The sequence below is a fragment of the Dreissena polymorpha genome, chromosome 8 (genome assembly GCF_020536995.1).
Source record: "Dreissena polymorpha isolate Duluth1 chromosome 8, UMN_Dpol_1.0, whole genome shotgun sequence".
In the NCBI taxonomy this organism is placed as follows: domain Eukaryota; kingdom Metazoa; phylum Mollusca; class Bivalvia; order Myida; family Dreissenidae; genus Dreissena; species Dreissena polymorpha.
In genome coordinates this window covers 48,048,574-48,073,081 of record NC_068362.1, presented here as the reverse complement: position 1 = coordinate 48,073,081, position 24,508 = coordinate 48,048,574, and positions in this window count along the sequence as shown.

Genomic DNA, 24,508 nt, shown 5'->3' with positions numbered 1-24,508 from the left:
AACATTTTTTAGTGAAAAATCAATTGGCAAAACAGTTACCTTTTCCGATTAATGTCAAAGTTATATTCCTGTACTTCTGCGCCAGGAATATATAACAAACAATACTACGCTCATTTTAACTGTGTTTACACACTACATAAACACAAGCATCGCCACTTTAAAGGTTCAATAGGCATTGTGGTTTACTCAAATGTAAACTAAGGAAATTTAGAGAACGACACTTTTTTACTAATCGGATTATTGTTTACATTTATTTATCTATCAGTATCGCTATGTTTCTTTGCAATCATGATGCCGTTTGGATAGGCTTTTTGTAATACCAACAAATACAGGCTAAACTTGGAAGTAAGATCAAGAAGTATGCAAATAAAATGTTTCTTTGATAATTAAATATATTTGCGCGACCTTATGAACATTCCAACGATGTTGGCAACGTAAAGATGGTGTCGAAATTAATTAATATTGTTCCAACATAAAGAATTAGTATGCTGAGTTTAAATAATGAGCATGCAGTTGGTGTGATGTAAGGGGTACACATGTGTTTGATTACACTCTGAATTTTGTCAATATGATAGACAAACAATGCTAATTTATGATTTTTTAAAGTAGGAACATATCGGGATGACAATTATTTTGAGCCAGAGGACGCTTTTAAGGGTTTAACCTATGGACTTGCTGAACAAAATATCTAGAAATAATAATTTTGAATATCTTAAATTCGTGTTTTTTGGTGTTAAGCTTAAAACAGACATGTAACTGATTGGTTTACAATTAACGTTGTCGTGGGTTATGTCCACGCATCAAACGGGCAGTTTAAACATGTATTTACACTATTTAAACCGCATTTTAATGGTTCTATTTTATTTTATTATACGGTTTTTAAATTAGAAAATCGGTATTATTATCATTATCACTAACCACACATGAATCAACAGAATTTCATCACCATGCAGTCATCACAATAGGACTCCATCACCAAGCAGCCATCACAATAGGACTCCATCACCATGTTGTCATAACAGGACTCCATCACCACGCAGTCATCACAATAGGACTTCATCACCATGTAGTCATCACAATAGTTGTTCATCATTCTACTGTAAGCACAAAACAACTCCATCACCATGAGAGTCATTTCAGCAGGACTTCATAACCATGCAGTAATCACAACAGGATCTATAACCATGCAGTTCTCACAACAGGACTTTATCACGATTTTGTCATCATTCTATGGCTTTGCCCATGAGCATTCATCAAATAGTGATTGAATATACAATGCAGTAATCAAAAAAGTTTTAATCACAATACAATCATAACAACCGGATATAACCAGAATTTAAGTGGATTCATAACTGCCTTATCCGTGCTATTTTGTTACAGCTACTGAATTGAATGCAAAGCAGCTTTATGAAAAATTACTTTGTTTAAACGAAGCGTATATATTTTAAGAAAATTCTTCTTAAATTCTGTGTATCCCAGATGCATAGGTGTCTGAACAGAGTATAACAATAATATCTTTTGAATGATTCCATTTTTTTCTTAAACTTTATAAGAATTTTACAAATAAAATGAGCGCACACCAATGAGTTGTTCCACGTCAATTTTGTTGTTCCAGAGAGTTTTGGAACAATTAACTACGTTTCTAATTAAAAGTCTATAAATGTACGATTTATTCGCAACCTACCCTTTTGTAGATTTCAAACTCACGTCATATCGACCCCAATTACCTATATCTAGTAAATTGTTCCCGAACTCTTTCATTAGTTATTTACAAAAAATGGTACCCTGAATCCATTTTATTACTTTCATATTGTATACTAACATACATGTCTACAATGTGAATTTAAAACTAGTTTAGCTATTATATCATTCATTAATATATGACTTCATGTACACGCTTTTCCGTCATGTTATAATGCGTATTGCATTTTTGAGTCATATTCGATAGGATGAGACGTTAAGGATATCGCTTTTTCGAATGCATTTTTACTTCCATTGTGATTTATTTATGTCCGTAAAAAATCATTTAAGAAAACACCGATGTATATTTCGGTGTGTAGACAAAACAACTATTTTCATTTGGTGCCACACAATTCAATAACTTTAATTCAGTGCTAAGGCGTTTAAGCCATTTTCAATCGGCCGTTGCTGTGTAAACACTACAAACTGTCAAATAAATATATTACAATTATATTGTTTTCAATCGATGCGTAGTTAATTCTGAATTTGTTTATTTCCTGCCTAGACAATTCAAAAATATTCACTGACTGCGTAGAAAAATCAACGATTTCATTTCTTCATATAACATTTTCAATTACTTGCGTTTGCATATGAACTGACGAAATTCTGTTCAGTGTAGCACACTTTCTTAACTTCTGTCTGATCAAAAAATAGCCTTCAAAAAAGTAATTTATAATACGATTGCAAAATATTGAAACATTTCGAACGGAAATGACTACTGACTGATTTTGTAGACAGCTGGTATAATTTAAATAATTACATCGCTGTTCAATTCAGTAATATAGTTGCCACTTGGAAATGAGGTGCACGCGAGAGAATAGGCGATTGCTGGTCTGTAGATTTTAGAAATAAAATGGAACGTATCTAATATTCTTACACGTATCAATAAAACGGTTGTGATTCTCCGTATGTGTATCACAATAATGCATCGATTGAAGGCAATCTTACTCTAACATGTAAATATTTCATTCTATGAAACAAAGGCAAAAATGACGAAATCATTTCGTTTGATTCGTTTGTTGGCTTTATATGTATCTCTGCATATATACTCGTTCGAGTTGATTGGTAAATTATTTCTTCACTTTCCATTTGAACTACAATTTATACATCCGTAAATGTTTATTTAATAATAATTTAGTTTAATCACACTTTCTCAATCTAGACCTGGTAATAAAGATTACAAGCTTGGACAATTTAGCCTCGGTATGTTAATGGTCATATGTACATGTTTTAAATTATATTACATTGCAATTACTCAGTTTAATTGTGAACATTATTGGCTCATGCATGTATCTGTGTTGTGTTGTTTTCTTATCAAACTAAATTATGATACTTACTTTTAACCTTAATACACCTCAAACCCGCATCAATGTTTTCTTAATTTTATCTAAATTATTACATACTTATTTTACGAATACTTATTGTTCTATTCGATATTAATTTCATCAATACAACATACCTAAATACTTTATCAAGTTATGCCACAAACATAAGCAAGGTGCAGTTGAAAACTAATACAAGTAGACATATGTCGCTCAAGAATCATAATTTTCATACCTCGTACAAAATACTTTGATATTGACCGATGCCACATGTTTATTCCCTGTAAAGCGTATTATTGACGATGCTGCTTCAGCAGCTCGTTGAAGTTATCATGCCATGAAACAATTCTTCACAATGGCGAGCTATGGAAAAGACCGAGCCATTCCGATTAGATAGCTCGATTTTTCTAATCGGCATATCTCGCTGATAAGCATTGATAACATTCTCCAGCAGTGTTGTCGTTCGTGCCTCAACATACACCAATGGCCGCGCCCATGAGAGAATGTTTACATTCGTGTCAAACCTTCTTACAGCATACATCGGCTTGATTGGCTATTTAGAAACTCTCATTTAGGATATATGAGTAATTTATTAACTAAATCTCCGCTAATTTCAATAATGGATTGAATACGAAGGATATATTCGATGTGAATGCAGGTCACATTCTGAATCTTGTCTTCTTGACAGCTTGACACGGCAAAACTGGTTTTTTAGTTATCAATTAAAGTCACATTTTACTTTGTAAATTGTATTCGAGCATTGTGCGACTTATTAAATGACTATGATACCCGATATCAACATATCACATGGCATTTGCAGATCACCAAGCTGTCATGAAAAAATTGATTACAAAAACGTTACTCAAATTACTGGTTTGTATTATTTTTTCTTTCTATTGTAGTATTTGATATCATTTTTAAGTCAAATGAACTGTGTCCCAGTAAAATGGACATTAAGGCGATTGTGGCCAGTTTGGATCCAGATCAGCCTGCAGTCGCTTGAAAGCTGTTTGCTTAAAAGCGGTTTTCTGACAAAAACAAATAGTTAATTGGATACTGATTAAACTGCCCTTTCCCTGTGACCTGGCTCAAATAATAGTATTGTCATTAATCAAATGATTTTATTTCGAACATTAACAAGTGTTTTTTTCTGGTCCCTCGGGATCAATGACTCCAGCACGTTCGTGTTGAGAATTGAATACTGCTTAAGGCGATGCTAGGGGGCGTGAAAGATAGTGCATCTTCCATTATCTCTCATGAACTGACTTAATAATACCAAGTCGGCAATATTTGACTTAAATTTTGGTTTGGTTCTTCTGATGAGGGATCAAAAAATTTCAGAATCTTCCTTAAAGCCTAGTGGTTGAGTGTCGTCTTTGATTGCAGGAGGTTGTGCTGAGGGTTTGATCCCCAGAAGCGACATTGAAAACTAGCCAACTTTGTTATCTTAAAGGCTGCTAAGCCTGATATACTAAGATAATGTGAATTTTCTCTCACATGATGGTCATCAGTTGTATTATATAAAAACTCGCAGCAGTAGTAAACAATGGGACAATAATTAATGAACGTATCTTTCATTTGTCTATGACACTTTGAGTTTGACATGGCCTAGATTGAAATATGTGACTTGACTTTACCAGCACTCTTGTGACAGAGCTAAAGTGTAAATGTACCATTGAAGATCACCTAAATCCAGATTTGCTATTTTAGAAGTGTGGAAAGTTTTAAGGTTGTGACAAGTAAGCAAAAATGGGTCATTACCGAGAGGCCACAACTGATCTATGACTGTTTTAAAACAAGAAAAATCAGTGCCCGATTTAGATGTCATTACATAATTCAATAAACATTAATTTCAGAAGACTGATAACAGTTTAACGTTAATGTTATTAATGCGTCTGACCAGGGCCTAGATTTTGAAATCTAAGACATGCATGGTCAGATAATGTCATTAAAGATTATACATATTTTCAAACAAATACAAATGTAAACATGTATCTGTTACTAATGTAGAAGTTATAAATAGTAAAATGCAGAAGGCATTTGACTTGTCTGCTGGTGCGTTGGCACACCAAGTGGCTCTGTTGCAATGGTTTGATGGACTGCTTGGATGTGTAGTTTCATTATATACAGTATATCAAACTGTATTATTTCAAATATGTTTGCATCTAGAATACTTATATTGATAATATTTACAAAATTAATGTATATGAATGATAAACTTGACTAAAATCATTTAAATGATACTGGAATCATGACAGTACCTTATACTGATAATTATTTAATTATGTTGCTTGATACAATCATGCACATCTATATCAAATGAGATCATACTGTAACTTCAGTGATGAATTTCAGTGATTTAAATAAATCCAAAATGTACGTCACTCCCATCTCTCTCCCGCAGCGCGCATACCTAAAGGTTCTGCTATGTACCAATCTAGATCCAGATCCAAAAATATCATACGTAATTATGTATCATGTTGTTTAGAGGGGATGATTTTCCCTCTGTTGTATCATTGTATTGTTGTACTTTTTTAATCAGTGTGTTTAAAGATATATAAACATAGCTCCAGCGTCAGAGCTTCAGGCAATGAATATTTCACCCCCTGACCTTTTCTTCTAATGGATATTTTAGCTAGTTTCTACATTCAATACAGTCAAATATATGTTAAGTAGTATATGTACACATTGGTAGATTAAATTTGTACATTTAACATTATTTTTATTGTTAAAAAGATGTAGTACAAGTGTTCATGCTAGATAAATCAAGAGCCTTAGTCAAGCGGTAGTTAAACATTTTTAAATGGTAAACTTTTCTGAAATGTACACACTTTCTCTTGAGCACTGGCCAGATATAAAATGTATACCATTTAACCAATTTTATATGAAGCCCTGACCAGATCTCAAATGTTTTTCCCTTTTCTCTGGCTCCCTGGCCATCTCCTGTTGATCACATAACAAACACCTATCAAAATGGCAAAATATATGCAGAACAGTTTATTTTATTCATTTGTTGAATGAAATACTTGAGAAAAAAATTGACATCCTTTTCACGTGAAAATTTCACTTTCACAGTCATGGAAAAAGAGCCTGCACCGAACACTGATCAAAAATACTTTTCATGTGTGGATCAACCCATATCTATGTGCATAAATATCACAAGTCTTCATGAAATCAGGACAAAAAATTGTATTTTATGTACTTAATTGATCTGGATATAGTTATCAGATTATTATAAGCTCAATAAGTATGTTTATATCATTATTTATGCTTTGTGTATTGTAAACATATACACAATCATGCAGTTACATGATAGCAATAAATAATAACAAAGCCACCAATACTATAACGGTCATTGGCAAAGCCTGTGATAAAATATGTGAACAACTTGAGTGTAATCGCCCACTCGTGCCAGCAAAAACAACACATTGACAGGTTGTTATTTTTGACAGTTCTACTTTCACTTTCATTTTGTGATATCAAACTATCAACAATTATGTGGCTGAGAAAAATATCGCTATGCTTATTTAACATATTTTCTGTACATTTCTTCAATAAACTTACATCAATACACGATTTTCTTCATTAATTCAAACATTCCTGACAGGCTTCCACTGTGTTTACATATTTCGCGTACATTTTGACATGCATAGGCTGGATCGCATTAGTGCTGCACCGAATCCAAAATTTCAATCGGATCCGAATTCGATTTCAAAGGCTCGGATATCGAATATCGGTTCGAATCATAATTTGAAATTAAAAAGACGCAAAATAAATTATAATTTATATTGTTATAACAAAAATTATGTTATGAAACATCAGAACGTATATATGTCCTTTGAGAAAAGTAATTACCTTTTATTGTTATTATAAACTTTACAGCTTCTAATATTTATACTTCTTTAGCAGCATTGGTAGATGCAGCTGCAGCCGCATCAGCAGTAGTGAAAGCAGAAATAACGACATCAAAAACAAAATCAAATGCTAAGTAGATGACAAAACTGACTAACTTTGTTCGAAATTTTTTTTTACCAGGGTGCAAATTCCGCAAATTTCTCAAAATCGCACATACACGAAATAGTGTAAGCATTTTAACGACAAACATTAATAATAATTTCTCATATTAAACACATCTATGTCAGTCAGATATAATATGAATAACGCTGTGTTTTAACAAGCAAAAAACGCATCACACGCAATCTGCAATAAGTATCAATAAAATACTTTGTAACGACAACTTATAAGCCAGAATTAGTATGCTGATAAAACCAAAAATGCTTCCACACCGAGGATTTTAATTGTGTATGTGCATCGCGATTTTTCTTCTGCGCCATTTTGCACCATCGAAAACGAAAGTAGACTGTGTAGTGCCATGTTTTTGTCGAAAAAGTAGCGATAATTGTGACAAACTACATACCAGTCAGCCTTTCAAACAGAAATATTTTTTTAACGAAACGTATTAGGGCAAAAGAAACAATTAACGCAAAGAAAGGTTAAACTCAAATAAGATCCGGATTCGAAACCGATTTTACCAATCACGGTTAGATCCGCGAATACTCGTCTGGATCCGCGAATCTCGGATATTTCGGATATTCGGTGCAGCCCTAGACCGCATTACCGCCTACGAAATGTGTATGGCGTCGAAAGTCAACAAGACCTACCTGGTGACAAGAGGAATGTACTTTGACGTACAAAATGAAATGCACGTCGAAGTATAAATGTTTAAGTCGAATTACGATTTGTACTTCGACGTACATGTTTGTACTTCGACGTACAAATTTTCTTAACAGCCTATCAAAACACTTGTCTTATGAGCCGCTTTTTCTTCAGATTTACTCATAATAAATGTTTAGAATCTCTTTTTTTATCGAGGACAAAATAAATAAAAATATTAAAATTGAAAAAAAAATTTACAAAGACGTTTCGAGTATTTAATGCATTGAAATAGATTATATACCCATTTGAAGAAGATTCAAGGTTACCTTCTAAAACAATAAAATTATCAAGCATATTGTGAGTATTTATTGACCATGCGGGGCGGAATATCACGGTCGCGCATTACTGTGTAGGAAATTCCAAACGGTAACCAAACAGTTACCAAACGATTACGGGATTAAAAATGTATAATAACCTCCCTGGTTTGGTTGTGTTTTATATTAGCCATTATTTGCATAAGTCAGAGGTTAATTCCGCAACGCCAGGTCAATAAATTCGCACAATATCTAATAGTAAGCGGTCGATAGTCGCATAATTTGGTATAAATAATAATAATAATGTTCAATAAATACGCTCAATATCTATTAGTTAGCGGTCGATAGTCGCATAATTTGGTATAAATAATAATAATAATAATACTGTTTAATGTCAAATAACTCTAAAAGAAACAGATGTAAGGCGTCTTCTGATTGGCTAACACACAAGGGTCAGTAAAGACTGAACGTATTACAATTTTGTACGTCGAAGTACATGGTTCTTTTTACCTACTAGGTCTTGTTGACTTTCGACCCAAATGGTACGCCATAAATGTGTATTCATACTATTGCCTTCGAGGTACTTATCCGATGTTTGACGGAAAGGGCCAAGAATGTGCGATTGTGGGTCAAGTTCCCCAGCGGTACTATGTCCCGGTACCCACAATTTTTTTCCGTACCAACAATTCTTCGTACCCAATTTTTTTTTTCGTACCCAATTTTTTTTTTCGTTCCCAAATTTTTTCGTACCCAAATTTGTTTCGTACCCAATTTTTTTTCGTACCCACTTTTTTTTCCTCATTTTCTTTATGGCATAAGTTTTTCGTTCCCAAAATTTTCGTACCAAATTTTTTTTCGTACCCTCATACACAATTGTGATGATGTAGATCAATTTAAATTGTTGCTTTTATATCCATTCTCTTCAAAACATCGCCACACCAGTACTGTCAATACTTTGATTCATTCTAAGATCAAACGCGGCCAATATTATTAGAGTAACATTAAATGGTGTCATATAAATTAAAAAGGCGACACCATTAAAACAGTTTCGCTATATTCACCCCTGTTATAACGTGTATGCTAGAAAAGGCAACTAACTAAAAATTCGTTGTTATGTCTCTTTTAAAATTAGATTACTGGCTCTCATAGCAATCAATATTACATGTAAACAACAACAACACCAACAAACAAACACGCAGTTACGTAGACTTTACATGTTGACATTCGCATCGAATATACCCGGTTTTTTGCCTTAAATCCACTTTTAAACATAATGGATGTACTTCCTGAATCCACGCTTTGTATTTCGCAGATGTGTTGGAAAGAACATGTTACTGACGTAAATTCAACAAAGCTGATAACATCCGCAGAAAGAAACGGATGACCACATACTTTGTCTAATTCATATATTGAAACCACCTATCGAATAAGCAAAGTACCCATGTAATAATGTATCCTGTTTCACTCTTTGTTTCTGAAGTATTGTTCCATGCACGTCATTAAGCAACGTCATTAAGCAAATAAAACATGGCATTGTAACGTAGACATAAATGACATGGTGAAAACAGGTAAAATCATAGTTCCGGTATCAAATACATAGGACGAACAAAACTAGCAAACGTCGACACATGAAGACGTAAGGCCACAGCACAGTGATAATACGTTTTATAAGCCCGAAATCAGAACAATACACACACATCTTTATGACATTGAACTTCTTATACGAAGCAGGTCATATGTAAAAGACATATGTATGGTTTGAAACCCCGTGCACTAGACATGAACTTGTACGAACTTTAATTGCATCAGTTCAAACAAAAATAAAACGCATGGTTTTTTCAGCAATTTATTCAATAATGTTTGAAAACATTTCGTGCAAAATATATGCATAATTGACTTGATTGTAATGATTTAATGTATGCACGTATGAACGTAGAATTAGGAATTCACGTCAACTAAAATTTGACAGTGGGATCGAACTCGGGAAAAGTGACTTAAACACTTTAACTTTTCACATGGTAAAATAACACTGAATTAATTTAGCTGTTTTAACTAAAGTACTTATATTCAAAATAAAAAATAATTTGATGGTTTTAATTTTAATCTATTTTGCGCAGTAACATCGCAAGTAGTCGAAGTAAACACATTCAGCGTGTATTCAAGAGAACACTGTGAAAAAAAGCGAAAAAATGGACTCATTACTCATTCATATGGAACCCATACCAACGGTGTGTATGAAACTTTTCAATAAAAAATAAACGAGTGATATGGATTTTAATCTCATTTAAGCTTCTTTGGTCAAGAGTTAAATTATCAAAATCAATACTAAAGTTGGGGGAGTAAGCGTTTAAATTATTTCAAAAATACAAATATGGGAATTACTGTTTACTCCTTTCTCTTTATATATTGTTAATGACAATGATGATACCAACTAAAATGATTTTTGTGTACAGAACATAAACACATGGGTATTAAAATACAATCATATACTTTTCGAATAAATTAACGCATTATAACATGCAAATATTAATCGATTTATTTTTCAGCACCGGCGAAGGTTAAAATGGCAACATTGTATTATTTAAATAATTAACTTAATTATATAAAGTATTGTTTACAATCAGTATAGTGTGGATTTTCTGACTGCTATCTGTGCCATGAGAACAGTCTGTAAATGAACGGAAGTACGAATGCAGGCAAATAACATCTCTAACATCACATCATTTTCCTGAGTAGAAAGTAAAGTTTGCATTACTTTGTACGGATACAAGGCATCTAATTATGAATAACGGACAGACACATAATGTTTTTTAAATGCACGTACACGAGCCATAGGTACACCCGAAATCAGGAAATTAAAATCAAAAGCAAAACTACATGTTTCGACCAATAGCATCGTTCAGATCAGCCTGTAAGAACGATAAAATAACGATAATCCAACGATTAACGGTCTTTTCAGACTTAAATAATTTCCATAAACAATATCATGTTTTGCAATATACATAAATTATTTATTTGAAACCGATAATTTTATAAAGCTATAAGTGCAGTGTAAGTCAAATTTATCCTAAAACGTCCAAAGGGAAAAATACCTGACAATCTTTACAAGTCAAGAAGGTATCTTCAAAAGCAAAATAAAATATTTCTGCCCCAGTTGACCATTTATATTTTGTAAATCCAGGAACTTGATTCCAGCAGTATCCGAAAGAACGTGGTTAGTGTTCATATTTGCTCTTGATATCAGCTGTAATCGCAGCAAATGTTGCCGACGTTATTTATGATTGTTGCTTGATGTCACGCAAGCTATTTCTCTCTCAGCATAATAAACGCACAAATATGCCACGAGTATTCTGCACACGTTTGTCAATATCATTGTTCAGGAAAAGCCACGTGATAATTGCATTTTACGTTGTAATCACGCACTTAATTACGAGCTAAATGCGTTCGGTATCTGACATGAACATGTCACGCATGTATTGTTTTTGTCATTGCCTTGACGAAAACGTCTCATTCAGAAAATGAACTGTAATTTGTTTGATTAGATTCCATTGGAAAACGATGTTGCGGCATATTGTTGTTTATTTACAGCACATATATGATGTTTATTGTATTCTCGGAATAACTTTTGGTTAGATTTGTTGTCTTATTATGAACATCTAAAATAAAGCTAATTCACTTACAACGATTGTGTTATGTACACAAAGCTTCATTAATTTTAATTGCACAATTTTACATGTGTATTCAATTTTTGTTTACTAATATTAAGAAGTGTGTTGCCGAATACAATGCTTAAAAAGAGATATCAAAGTAAATACATGACAAATACAGTACAGGGTCGTATTGCAAATTCCATTCGATTGTGACTGCATTTATAAGTAGAATAGCTTGTATCAATTGAGAGAACAACAAACCCATATTATAGATCTAGACACGGATCGTGGTATTATGGAGCATACAAATCACATTGATGAATGTGTTTTCTAAAGTTACTTTCAGACTTATTTCATAATCGGATATATCTGTGATGGACAAGACTAGGCTAACATCACAACAACAGTTTCTGCATTATTCATACGAAAACATCCCGAGACGATTTCCTTTCCGCAACTTATGTATAAACAATTTCACTTGCGACTTATTGTTTTTTTCAATTATGTCATTCTTTGATCGATGAATTGCAAAATAGTTTTATATACCAGCTGTATCTGCGTGTGCTATTTTTAGCTATGGGAATTTAATTAATTCAATAATTCACAAGTTTTATTGCATGGCAACGCGTGACTTTAATTAATTTAATTGATGATAAGTATGCATTATTCTCAAAATGAATATATAATGATGTCCTAAGTTAAGGATTAACTCGATGTTACTCGTCTACTTTACATTGCGATGTGTCATGAAAAGCAATATTAAATTTTGTGATTTTGTATTTTGTACATGTGCGCTTGAGCAAAATGAACATTTGTCATTAAATATTATGTGTACGATTAAATAATTATTTATACGAAAATAATACAACACAGACAACATATGTTACAACCCGTTTTGTAATAAAAACCCGAATTGTAATAATTATTACAAAGTGGGTTGCGATGCATTATTACATTTCGGGTCGACAGTAACAACCCGTTTTGTAATAAAAACCCGAAATGTAATAAATTTTATCATGTCCATTAAATGAAAGATACTGACTTTTTTAGAAGTTATTTTCATGTTTAAATTAGTTTTAGAGTAGGTATTGACTGTTCCCCCGAAATTTGTTCTTAAAGTCTCAATCAACAAATCATGAATATAATAATTTATTACAAAGTGGGTTGCGATGCATTATTACATTTCTGGTCGACAGTAACAACCAGTTTTGTAATAAAAACCCGAAATGTAATAAATTTTAACATGTTCATTAAATCAGAGATACAGACTTTTTTTAGAAGTTATTTTCATGTTTAAATTAGTTTTAGAGAAGGTATTGAATGTTCCCCCGACCTTTGTTCTTATAGACTCCATCAACAAATCATGAATGTAATAATTTATTACAAAGTGGGTTGCGATGCATTATTACATTTCGGGTCGACAGTAACAACCCGTTTTGTAATAAAAACCCGAAATGTAATAAATGTTATCAGGTTCATTAAATCAGAGATACAGACTTTTTTAGAAGTTGTTTTCATGTTAAAATTAGTTTTAGAGTAGGTATTGACAGTTTCTACGACATGTGTTCTTAGAGACTCCATCATCAAATCATGAATGTAATAATTTATTACAAAGTTGGTTGCGATGCATTATTACATTTCGGGTCGACAGTAACAACCCGTTTTGTAATAAAAACCTGAAATGTAATAAATGTTATCATGTCCATTAAATCAGAGATACAGACTTTTATAGAAGTTATTTTCATGTTTAAATTAGTTTTAGAGTAGGTATTTACTGTTCCCCCGACCTTTGTTTTTAAAGTCTCCATCAACAAATCTTGAATGTAATAAATTATTACAAAGTGGGTTGCGATGCATTATTATATTTCGGGTCGACAGTAACAACCCGTTTTGTAATAAAAACCCGAAATGTGATCAATTTTATCATGTCCATTAAATCAGAGATACAGTCTTTTTTAGAAGTTATTTTCATGTTTAAATTGTTATTTTCATGTTTGACATTAGTTTAAGAGTAGGTATTGAATGTTTCCCCGACCTTTGTTTTTATAGACTCCATCAACAAATCATGAATGTAATAATTAATTACAAAGTGGGTTGCGATGCATTATTACATTTCGGGTCGACAGTAACAACCCGTTTTGTAATAAAAACCCGAAATGTAATAAATATTATCATGTCCATTAAATCAGAGATACAGACTTTTTTAGAAGTTATTTTCATGTTAAAATTACTTTTAGAGTAGGTATTGACTGTTCCCCTGACCTTTGTTCTTATAGACTCCATCAACAAATCATGAATGTAATAATTTATTACAAAGTGGGTTGCGATGCATTATTACATTTCGGGTCGACAGTAACAACCCGTTTTGTAATAAAACCCCGAAATGTAATAAATTTTATCATGTCCATAAAATCAGAGATACAGACTTTTTTAGAAGTTATTTTCATGTTTAAATTAGTTTTAGAGTAGGTATTGACTGTTCCCCCGACCTTTGTTCGTACAGTCTCCATCAACAAATCATGAATGTAATAATTTATTACAAAGTGGGTTGCGATGCATTATTACATTTCGGGTCGACAGTAACAACCTGTTTTGTAATAAAAACCCGAAATGTAATAATTTTTATCATCTTCATTAAATAAGAGATAAAAACTTTTTTAGAAGTTATTTTCATGTTTAAATTAGTTTTAGAGTAGGTATCGACTGTTTCCCCGACCTTTGTTCTTATAGACTCCATCAACAAATCATGAATGTAATAATTTATTACAAAGTGGGTTGCGATGCATTATTACATTTTGGGTCGACAGTAACAACCCGTTTTGTAATAAAAACCCGAAATGTAATAAATGTTATCATGTCCATTAAATCAGAGATACAGACTTTTTTAGAAGTTGTTCTCATGTTTAAATTAGTTTTAGAGGAGGTATTGACAGTTTCTCCGACATGTGTTCTTTGACACTCCATCAGCAAATCATGAATGTAATAATTTATTACAAAGTTGGTTGCGATGCATTATTACATTTCGGGTCGACAGTAACAACCCGTTTTGTAATAAAACCCCGAATTGTTATAAATTTTATCATGTCCATTAAATCAGAGATACAAACTTTTTTAGAAGTTATTTTCATGTTTAAATTAGTTTTAGAGTAGGTATTGACTGTTCTCCCGACCTTTGTTCTTAAAGTCTCCATCAACAAATCTTGAATGTAATAAATTATTACAAAGTGGGTTGCGATGCATTATTATATTTCGGGTCGACAGTAACAACCCGTTTTGTAATAAAAACCCGAAATGTGATCAATTTTATCATGTCCATTAAATCAGAGAATAAGTCTTTTTTAGAAGTTATTTTCATGTTTAAATTGTTATTTTCATGTTTGACATTAGTTTAAGAGTAGGTATTGAATGTTTCCCTGACCTTTGTTTTTATAGACTCCATCAACAAATCATGAATGTAATAATTTATTACAAAGTGGGTTGCGATGCATTATTACATTTCGCGTCGACAGTAACAACCCGTTTTGTAATAAAAATCCGAAATGTAATAAATTTTATCATGTCCATTAAATCAGAGATACAGACTTTTTTAGAAGTTATTTTCATGTTTAAATTAGTTTACGAGTAGGTATTGACTGCTCCCCCGACCTTTGTTCTTATAGACTCCATCAACAAATTATGAATGTAATAATTTATTACAAAGTGGATTGCGATGCATTATTACATTTCGGGTCGACAGTAACAACCCGTTTTGTAATAAAAAACCGAAATGTAATAAATGTTATAATGTTCATTAAATCCGAGAAACATACTCTTTTAGAAGTTGTTTTCATGTTTAAATTAGTTTTAGAGAAGGTATTGACAGTTTCCCAGACCTTTGTTCTTATAGACTCCATCAACAAATCATGAATGTAATAAGTTATTACAAAGTGGGTTGCGATGCATTATTACATTTCGGGTCGACAGTAACAACCCATTTTGTAATAAAAAACCCGAAATGTAATAAATGTAATCATGTTCATTAAATCAGAGATACAGACTTTTTTAGAAGTTGTTTTCATGTTTAAATTAGTTTTAGAGTAGGTATTGACAGTTTCCCCGACCTTTGTTCTTAGAGACTTCATCATCAAATCATGAATGTAATAATTTATTACAAAGTTGGTTGCGACGCATTATTACATTTCGGGTCGACAGTAACAACCCGTTTTGTAATTAAAACCCGAAATGTAATAAATTTTATCATGTCCATTAAATCAAAGATACAGACTTTTTTTAAAGTTATTTTCACGTTTAAATTAGTTTTGGAGTAGGTATTGACTGTTCCCCCGACCTTTGTTCTTAAAGTCTCCATCAACAAATCATGAATGTAATAATTTATTACAAAGTGGATTGCGATGCATTATTACATTTCGGGTCGACAGTAACAACCCGTTTTGTAATAAAAACCCGAAATGTGATCAATTTTATCATGTCCATTAAATCAGAGATACAGTCTTTTTTAGAAGTTGTTTTCATGTTTAAATTGTGATTTTTCTGTTTAAATTAGTTTAAGAGTAGGTATTGAATGTTTCCCCGACCTTTGTTTTTATAGACTCCATCAACAAATCATGAATGTAATAATTTATTACAAAGTGGGTTGCGATGCATTATTACATTTCGGGTCGACAGTAACAACCCGTTTTGTATTAAAACCCGAAATGTAATAAATTTTATCATGTCCATTTAATCAGAGATACAGTCTTTTTTAGAAGTTATTTTCATGTTTAAATTGTTATTTTCATGTTTATATTAGTTTAAGAGTAGGTATTGAATGTTTCCCCGACCTTTGTTTTTATAGACTCCATCAACAAATCATGAATGTAATAATTTATAACAAAGTGGGTTGCGATGCATTATTACATTTCGGGTCGACAGTAACAACCCGTTAGTAACAACCAGTTTTGTAATAAAAAAACCCGAAATGTAATAAATTTTATCATGTCCATTAAATCAGAGATTTTGACCTATTTAGAAGTTATTTTCATGTTTAAATAAGTTTAAGAGTAGGTGTTGACTGTTCCCCCGACCTTTGTTCTTAAAGTCTCCATCAACTAATCATGAATGTAATAATTTATTACAAAGTGGGTTGCGATGCATTATTACATTTCGGGTCGGCAGTAACAACCCGTTTTGTAATAAAACCCGAAATGTAATAAATTGTATCATGTCCATTAAATCAGAGATACAGACTTTTTTAGAAGTTATTTTCATGTTTAAATTAGTTTTAGAGTAGGTTTTGACTGTTCCCCCGACCTTGGTTCTTAGAGACTACATCAACAAATTATGAATGTAAAAATTTATTACAAAGTGGGTTGCGATGCATTATTTCATTTCGGGTCGACAGTAACAACCCGTTTTGTAATAGAAACCCGAAATGTAATAAATGTTATCATGTTCATTAAATCAGAGATACAGACTTTTTTAGAAGTCGTTTTCATGTTTAAATTAGTTTTAGAGTAGGTATTGACAATTTCCACGACCTTTGTTCTTATAGACTCCATCAACAAATCATGAATGTATTAATTTATACATATACGATATTTTGCATGGGAAAATTCATTACTGTTAGAATTTAAATCACAAAACCACTGTATGAAATAAACGCGATGGCATTAATGCAATGGAACTCACTTTGTAATAATGTATTACATTCATTACTATTTCATGAAGTATGTTTAAATAAATGTCGCGTGAATTGTCAAAAGCCTACTGTAAAACTTGTTTAAACTTGAAAATCACTTCGAAAATAACTGTTGTCTCGGACTTCATCGGACATCGAAGACTTAATTACATTTTGGGGTTTTATTCCAATATGTTAATAAATATTTTCATATCACTTTTTGGTCTTGTATTTTGTGTTCTGCGCTTTATTGTCATCACCAAATTTTATGTATCGTTTAATTCCACCGCTTAAAACGTTCGAAACTGGTACTTGGCCGGAAATTTTCTTCACAATTTCATTGACACTGCTGGTACCGACGCTGGCGGAGCCTGAAAATCTTCTCATTCCCATGGTACAGCAAGTTCAACTTCACGAAGTAATAGCTTTTGTTCTATCTCGTTCACGTCTTATACAGATAAACATTCTATAGTCAACATGTCATCGGCCGAGCGCATCATGTCCTCACCGTCCATTGTGCTGCTTAAATTATTTAAGTGTTTACGATTTTTCGCTGTTTCGTTAAATTATCGCAAGTGTTTACAATTTTCGCTGTTTTGTGTCGTCTGCTGAAGCCGGAAATGATATTCAGAACATAATAAGCTGTAGCCAATACAGGAATGAAACAACTAATGGTTTTTGCGAGCCTTTCGGTAAACTGCAATATTATATTTTTAAAGATTTTAGCTTTTGCACCGAAACTAAGCATACAACTTTAAAATGGCGTCCAAAATTGTCGAAATTGTAGATTTTCATATAAGGCCGAGTTTTTTCTGATTTGCTGAATCTTGTATTGGTCGAACTTTTTCCGTATTGGCCGTGTTTTTCCATTTTAGCCGCCTTTTTCTCGTATAAGGCGAGTTTCGAGCTTTATTGGCAAGGCTCAACATGTATGGGGCGAACAAATTGAACACATGCTCGTCTTTTATTATAAAGTTAAGTAATAATTAAATATACTACCGCAGTGTGTTAAAATTATTTTACCTAACTGACTGTTAATACAGTTGCCTGACGTAATACGACGACTTTAACGTCGGTCAATTTTTTTTCCATAAAACTTTATTCATTACGTAGCTGGAAAGTATAGCTGTCCAGTGCCCGATAAAAAAACATTAAATTAATTCAAAAACATGGCGGAATAGACTTTAACATGGATATTAAAAAACAAAACAAAAAAAAACAAAAAACAGACTTTGACGTCTGCAGGATTGAATTTAAAAACACTAGTAAAAATTCAGTCTTTCACGTCTGCACGTAAGCTTTTTTTCAGTCTTTTCACGTCTGCACGTTATAAGATATCCCAGTTGTTAAACAATCACATATATCTCATGTATAATAAATATTACAGTCTTTAAACAAAACAGTTCCACCAACCTTAAATGTATCGGGCAATGTTAGTATACCAATGGATTAATAAAATAATAAAATTATATAATATAATTGGAATTATGTCACGCACCTTAAAACTAATGATGAAATGTTATTAAAAAAATCAAAGACACAAAATGCAAAAACAAAGGAAGCGCAAGCAGGTGGCGGCGTTCCCTCAGATAACAAGGCTCGGGCCTCCTCATCCGGAAAAAGCCGCCAACCGCCCGCTGACATCCGTAGTCTACCTACGCGAGACCGTGGTGGACAACCACTGTCTCCCTTCAGGCCCCTAAAACAAGCACAGCCTGATAAACGTGATATATGTCATGAAGGCTAATAATTACTAAAAGACTAGATAAAAATAAATAATCCATTGATAAAAGAAAAGTTAGTAAGTCGTTCTATATAACTGTATACAGAACGACCATGAAACAGAAATGATGTCATATACAATATACAAAGAAAGATAACACATCCATTACGGAAAAACAATAGTCTTCTCCTTTCTGCTCGCAGGATGACAGCCCCGGTGTCCTACACGCCACCAAATGGCCACCTGAAAGCAGAAAGAAAAGGAACAACAGCAAATATAATATCAGCATTAATTGCACTACACGCCTTGTACACTACCTGTAAACCTATTCAAACACATAAGTCGATAGCGACTCCATACACTACCGTACATTCTAGCGGGGGTTATATACAAAGACAAATGAAGCGTTCAATAAAGTATTAAATCTGTACAGCAGACGACACATGTTGATTTTTAAATTGAATAAGTTTTAACTATTTATTATTATATACAGACAAGAAATATGTGATAAACATATTACAAAACAAACAAACAATGCATAAGAAATTAAAATTATTTAAACCACTGACTGTATGGATGGTAAAATCAATTACAGTAGGCATATACATCAATAATGTGACGGTGTTCGCAGTCCAATGCGTTTAGCACCTGAATTATCAACTATTGAAAAATATTATAAAAACATGTTCTGGCCGCATATCTCAGCACAGTTAGTTCTCAATTGCCCAATTTGTTTGGATCCCAGAAGTTCAATCATCAAAGAGCCACTTCCTCTCTATCCTTGGCAGGCTGTTGGCACTGATGTATTTACATTTAATGGTCAAGGCTAACTTTTCGCCTGTGACTATTACTCAAAATACTTTGAACTTGGTAAATTAAAGTGATATTATGGGAATCTAACAGTTTATAGGTGTGTTACAACCCGTTTTGCAATAAACCCGTTTTGCAATAAAATTATTGCAAAACGGGTTGGAGTGTCTTATTGCAATTTTTTTTTTTAAACAACCCGTTTTGCAATAAACCCGTTTTGCAATAAAATTATTGCAAAACGGGTTGGAGTTTTTATTGCATTTTTTTTAACAACCCGTTTTGCAATAAACCCGTTTTGCAATAAAATCACCACACATTTATTTGCAATAATTTCATTGCAAAACGGGTTGGAGTGTCTTATTGCAATGAGAATTTTGTATAACAACCCGTTTTGCAATAAACCCGTTTTGCAATAAAATCATCACTCTTGTATTTATTCAAATGGATTGGAATAGTTAAAAGTGATGTTCACATTTTGTATTTAAATAATATTGTTTTAAAATAGACAAAACTGTGAGTTAAAACTTAAAATTAAAAAGCATGGAAGGTGGTGAATTTCGAGATTTAATACGATAAAACAAAACAGAATGTGTGTCGAAACGTGTTGAAGTGTCTTCATGCAACGTCAGTTGTGAGTTACAAACCGTTTCGCAATACAATCATCACATATATACTATTTGTTTCAAATTGATTTGAAACGGCATAAAGTAAGTTTAAAATGTCGCCTGCAAGGTAAATATGATAAAACTAGGCTGAATGTATATATTTATGAAGTGATTTTCACCAATTGGGGAATTAAATTAAGACAACCCAGAAGTGCAATAATTTTATTGCAAAACGGGTTGGAGTGTTTTATTGCAATTTGTAATTTGTATAACAACCCGTTTTGCAATAAACCCGTTTTGCAATAATTTTATTGCAAATCGGGTTGGAGCGTCTTATTGCAATTTGAATTTTTTATAACAACCCGTTTTGCAATAAACCCGTTTTGCAATAATACAATGACACGTGTATTAATTAATTCAAATTGATTGTAAACATTAAAAAGGAAATTTAAAATATCGTTTTTTTTTTATTTCCAAATATGGACAAAACTGTTAGTTTCCACTAAAAAGTAAAAAGCATTGAAGGCGATGCATTTCGAGATTTAATACGATAAAACAACACAAAATGTATATAGAAAGTGTTTCAACCTATTTAGAACTAAAGTGAAGATAACGCAGAAATGCAATAATTACTGAAAAAACGTGTTGAAGTGTCTTCATGCAATGTGAATCGTGTGTAACAAACCGTTTCGCAATAAAATAATCACATTTATACTATTTGTTTCAAATTGATTTGAAACGGTATGAAGGAAGTTTAAAATGTCGTCTGCAAGGTTAATATGATAAAACTAAGCCGAATGTATATATGAAGTGATTTTCACCAATTGGGGAATTAAATGAAGACAACCCAGAAGTGCAATAATTTTATTGCAAAACGGGTTGGAGTGTTTTATTGCAATTTGTAATTTGTATAACAACCCGTTTTGCAATAAACCCGTTTTGCAATAATTTTATTGCAAAACGGGTTGGAGCGTCTTATTGCAATTTGATTTTTTTATAACAACTCGTTTTGCAATAAACCCGTTTTGCAATAAAATTATTGCAAAACGGGTTTATTGCAAAACGGGTTGTTATACAAATTACAAATTGCAATAAAACACTCCAACCCGTTTTGCAATAAAATTATTGCACTTCTGGGTTGTCTTAATTTAATTCCCCAATTGGTGAAAATCACTTCATAAATATATACATTCAGCCTAGTTTTATCATATTTACCTTGCAGGCGACATTTTAAACTTACTTTATGCCGTTTCAAAGAAATTTGAAAAAAATAGTATATATGTGATGATTTTATTGCGAAACGGTTTGTTACACACAACTCACATTGCATGAAGACACTTCAACACGTTTTTTCAGTAAATTATTGCATTTCGGCGTTATCTTCACTTCAGTACTAAATAGGTTGAAACACTTTCTATATACATTTTGTATTGTTTTATCGCATTAAATCTCGAAATGCATCGCCTTCAATGCTTTTTACTTTTTAGTGGAAACTAACAGTTTTGTCCATATTTGGAAATAAAAAAAAAACGATATTTTAAATATCCTTTTTAATGTTTACAATCAATTTGAATTAATTAATACACGTGTCATTGTATTATTGCAAAACGGGTTTATTGCAAAACGGGTTGTTATAAAAAAAATCAAATTGCAATAAAACGCTCCAACCCGTTTTGCAATAAAACTATTGCAAAGCGGGTTTATTGCAAAACGGGTTGTTATACAAATTACAAATTGCAATAAAACACTCCAACCCGTTTTGCAATAAAATTATTGCACTTCTGTATTGTCTTCATTTAATTCCCCAATTGGTGAAAATCACTTCATAAATATATACATTCACTCTAGTTTTATCATATTTACCTTGAAGGCAACATTTTAAACTTACTTTATGCCGTTTCAAAGAAATTTGAAAAAAATAGTATATATGTGATGATTTTATTGCGAAACGGTTTGTTACACACAACTCACATTGCATGAAGACACTTCAACACGTTTTTTCAGTAAATTATTGCATTTCGGCGTTATCTTCACTTCAGTACTAAATAGGTTGAAACACTTTCTATTTACATTTTGTATTGTTTTATCGCATTCAATCTCGAAATGCATCGCCTTCAATGCTTTTTACTTTTTAGTGGAAACTAACAGTTTTGTCCATATTTGGAAATAAAAAAAAAACGATATTTTAAATTTCCTTTTTAATGTTTACAATCAATTTGAATTAATTAATACACGTGTCATTGTATTATTGCAAAACGGGTTTATTGCAAAACGGGTTGTTATAAAAAAATTCAAATTGCAATAAGACGCTCCAACCCGATTTGCAATAAAATTATTGCAAAACGGGTTTATTGCAAAACGGGTTGTTATACAAATTACAAATTGCAATAAAACACTCCAACCCGTTTTGCAATAAAATTATTGCACTTCTGGGTTGTCTTAATTTAATTCCCCAATTGGTGAAAATCACTTCATAAATATATACATTCAGCCTAGTTTTATCATATTTACCTTGCAGGCGACATTTTAAACTTACTTTATGCCGTTTCAAATCAATTTGAAACAAATAGTATACATGTGATGATTGTATTGCGAAACGGTTTGTAACTCACAACTGACGTTGCATGAAGACACTTCAACACGTTTCGACACACATTCTGTTTTGATTTATCGTATTAAATCTCGAAATTCACCACCTTCCATGCTTTTTAATTTTAAGTTTTAACTCACAGTTTTGTCTATTTTAAAACAATATTATTTAAATACAAAATGTGAACATCACTTTTAACTATTCCAATCCATTTGAATAAATACAAGAGTGATGATTTTATTGCAAAACGGGTTTATTGCAAAACGGGTTGTTATACAAAATTCTCATTGCAATAAGACACTCCAACCCGTTTTGCAATGAAATTATTGCAAATAAATGTGTGGTGATTTTATTGCAAAACGGGTTTATTGCAAAACGGGTTGTTAAAAAAAAATGCAATAAAACACCCCAACCCGTTTTGCAATAATTTTATTGCAAAACGGGTTTATTGCAAAACGGGTTGTTTAAAAAAAAAATTGCAATAAGACACTCCAACCCGTTTTGCAATAATTTTATTGCAAAACGGGTTTATTGCAAAACGGGTTTATTGCAAAACGGGTTGTAACATAGGTGTCTATCGCAACCGTTGTTTATTCTTGGTGTTTTCACTTCGTTAAACTTATATTTGTTAATGCAGCATCAACACACGAAAACAATATCCTGGAAAGAGAAAAATAATGCATTTGTATATCAACCGTACTTTCGTTTGACAACTGATCATGCATGTACGATGTGAGCCTAAATTTAGTTTTAGTGCAGATTCGTTCATACGACACAATGACACAATTTTGTTTTACGGCTCATTTTGGCTTACAGGACTGGGTTAGTAATGTAAAATTTCGAATATAAAATATATTTTTATATACAAATGGTAGCAAGATGAGTAGCAGGTAATTGGTAAGTAACCACATTTTAACTAACTCTTTTGACCTGTTAATTCTTTTCAGCTCAATTCAACAGTGAAAAATGCCCAGAATATCACTTTAAACAGCACCAGGGAGATTAGTCTCTGATGGCGTTACCTATCACAGTTCCCAGGAGTTTCAACATTTCCTGGCTGAATGGGATATCAATCATGTTCAAAAGTAATACAATTACAGTTTAAATATTTTAACATAAAATTCAACAAAACTATCTGCCCCGAAAACAAGTTCATATAAACAGGGGCGATAATTAATGATCGTATAATCAATTTGTAGCACCGAGTAGAATTAATCGCTAGTCAATTCGCGACAACGTCGTGTAATCAATAGCTTTATAGAATATGTTATTAATATCGTTGTATTACAACTTTGATATTTACAACCTTATATGTTTTTTTGTTCAACTTAACCTTAGTAAAAATTAACAACTATGTTTGTTTGATTAAGGCCCTGTTTTTGCTGAATCAAGGATGATAATAATATAACATCCTAACATTTAATCAGTGTTCATACTTATTT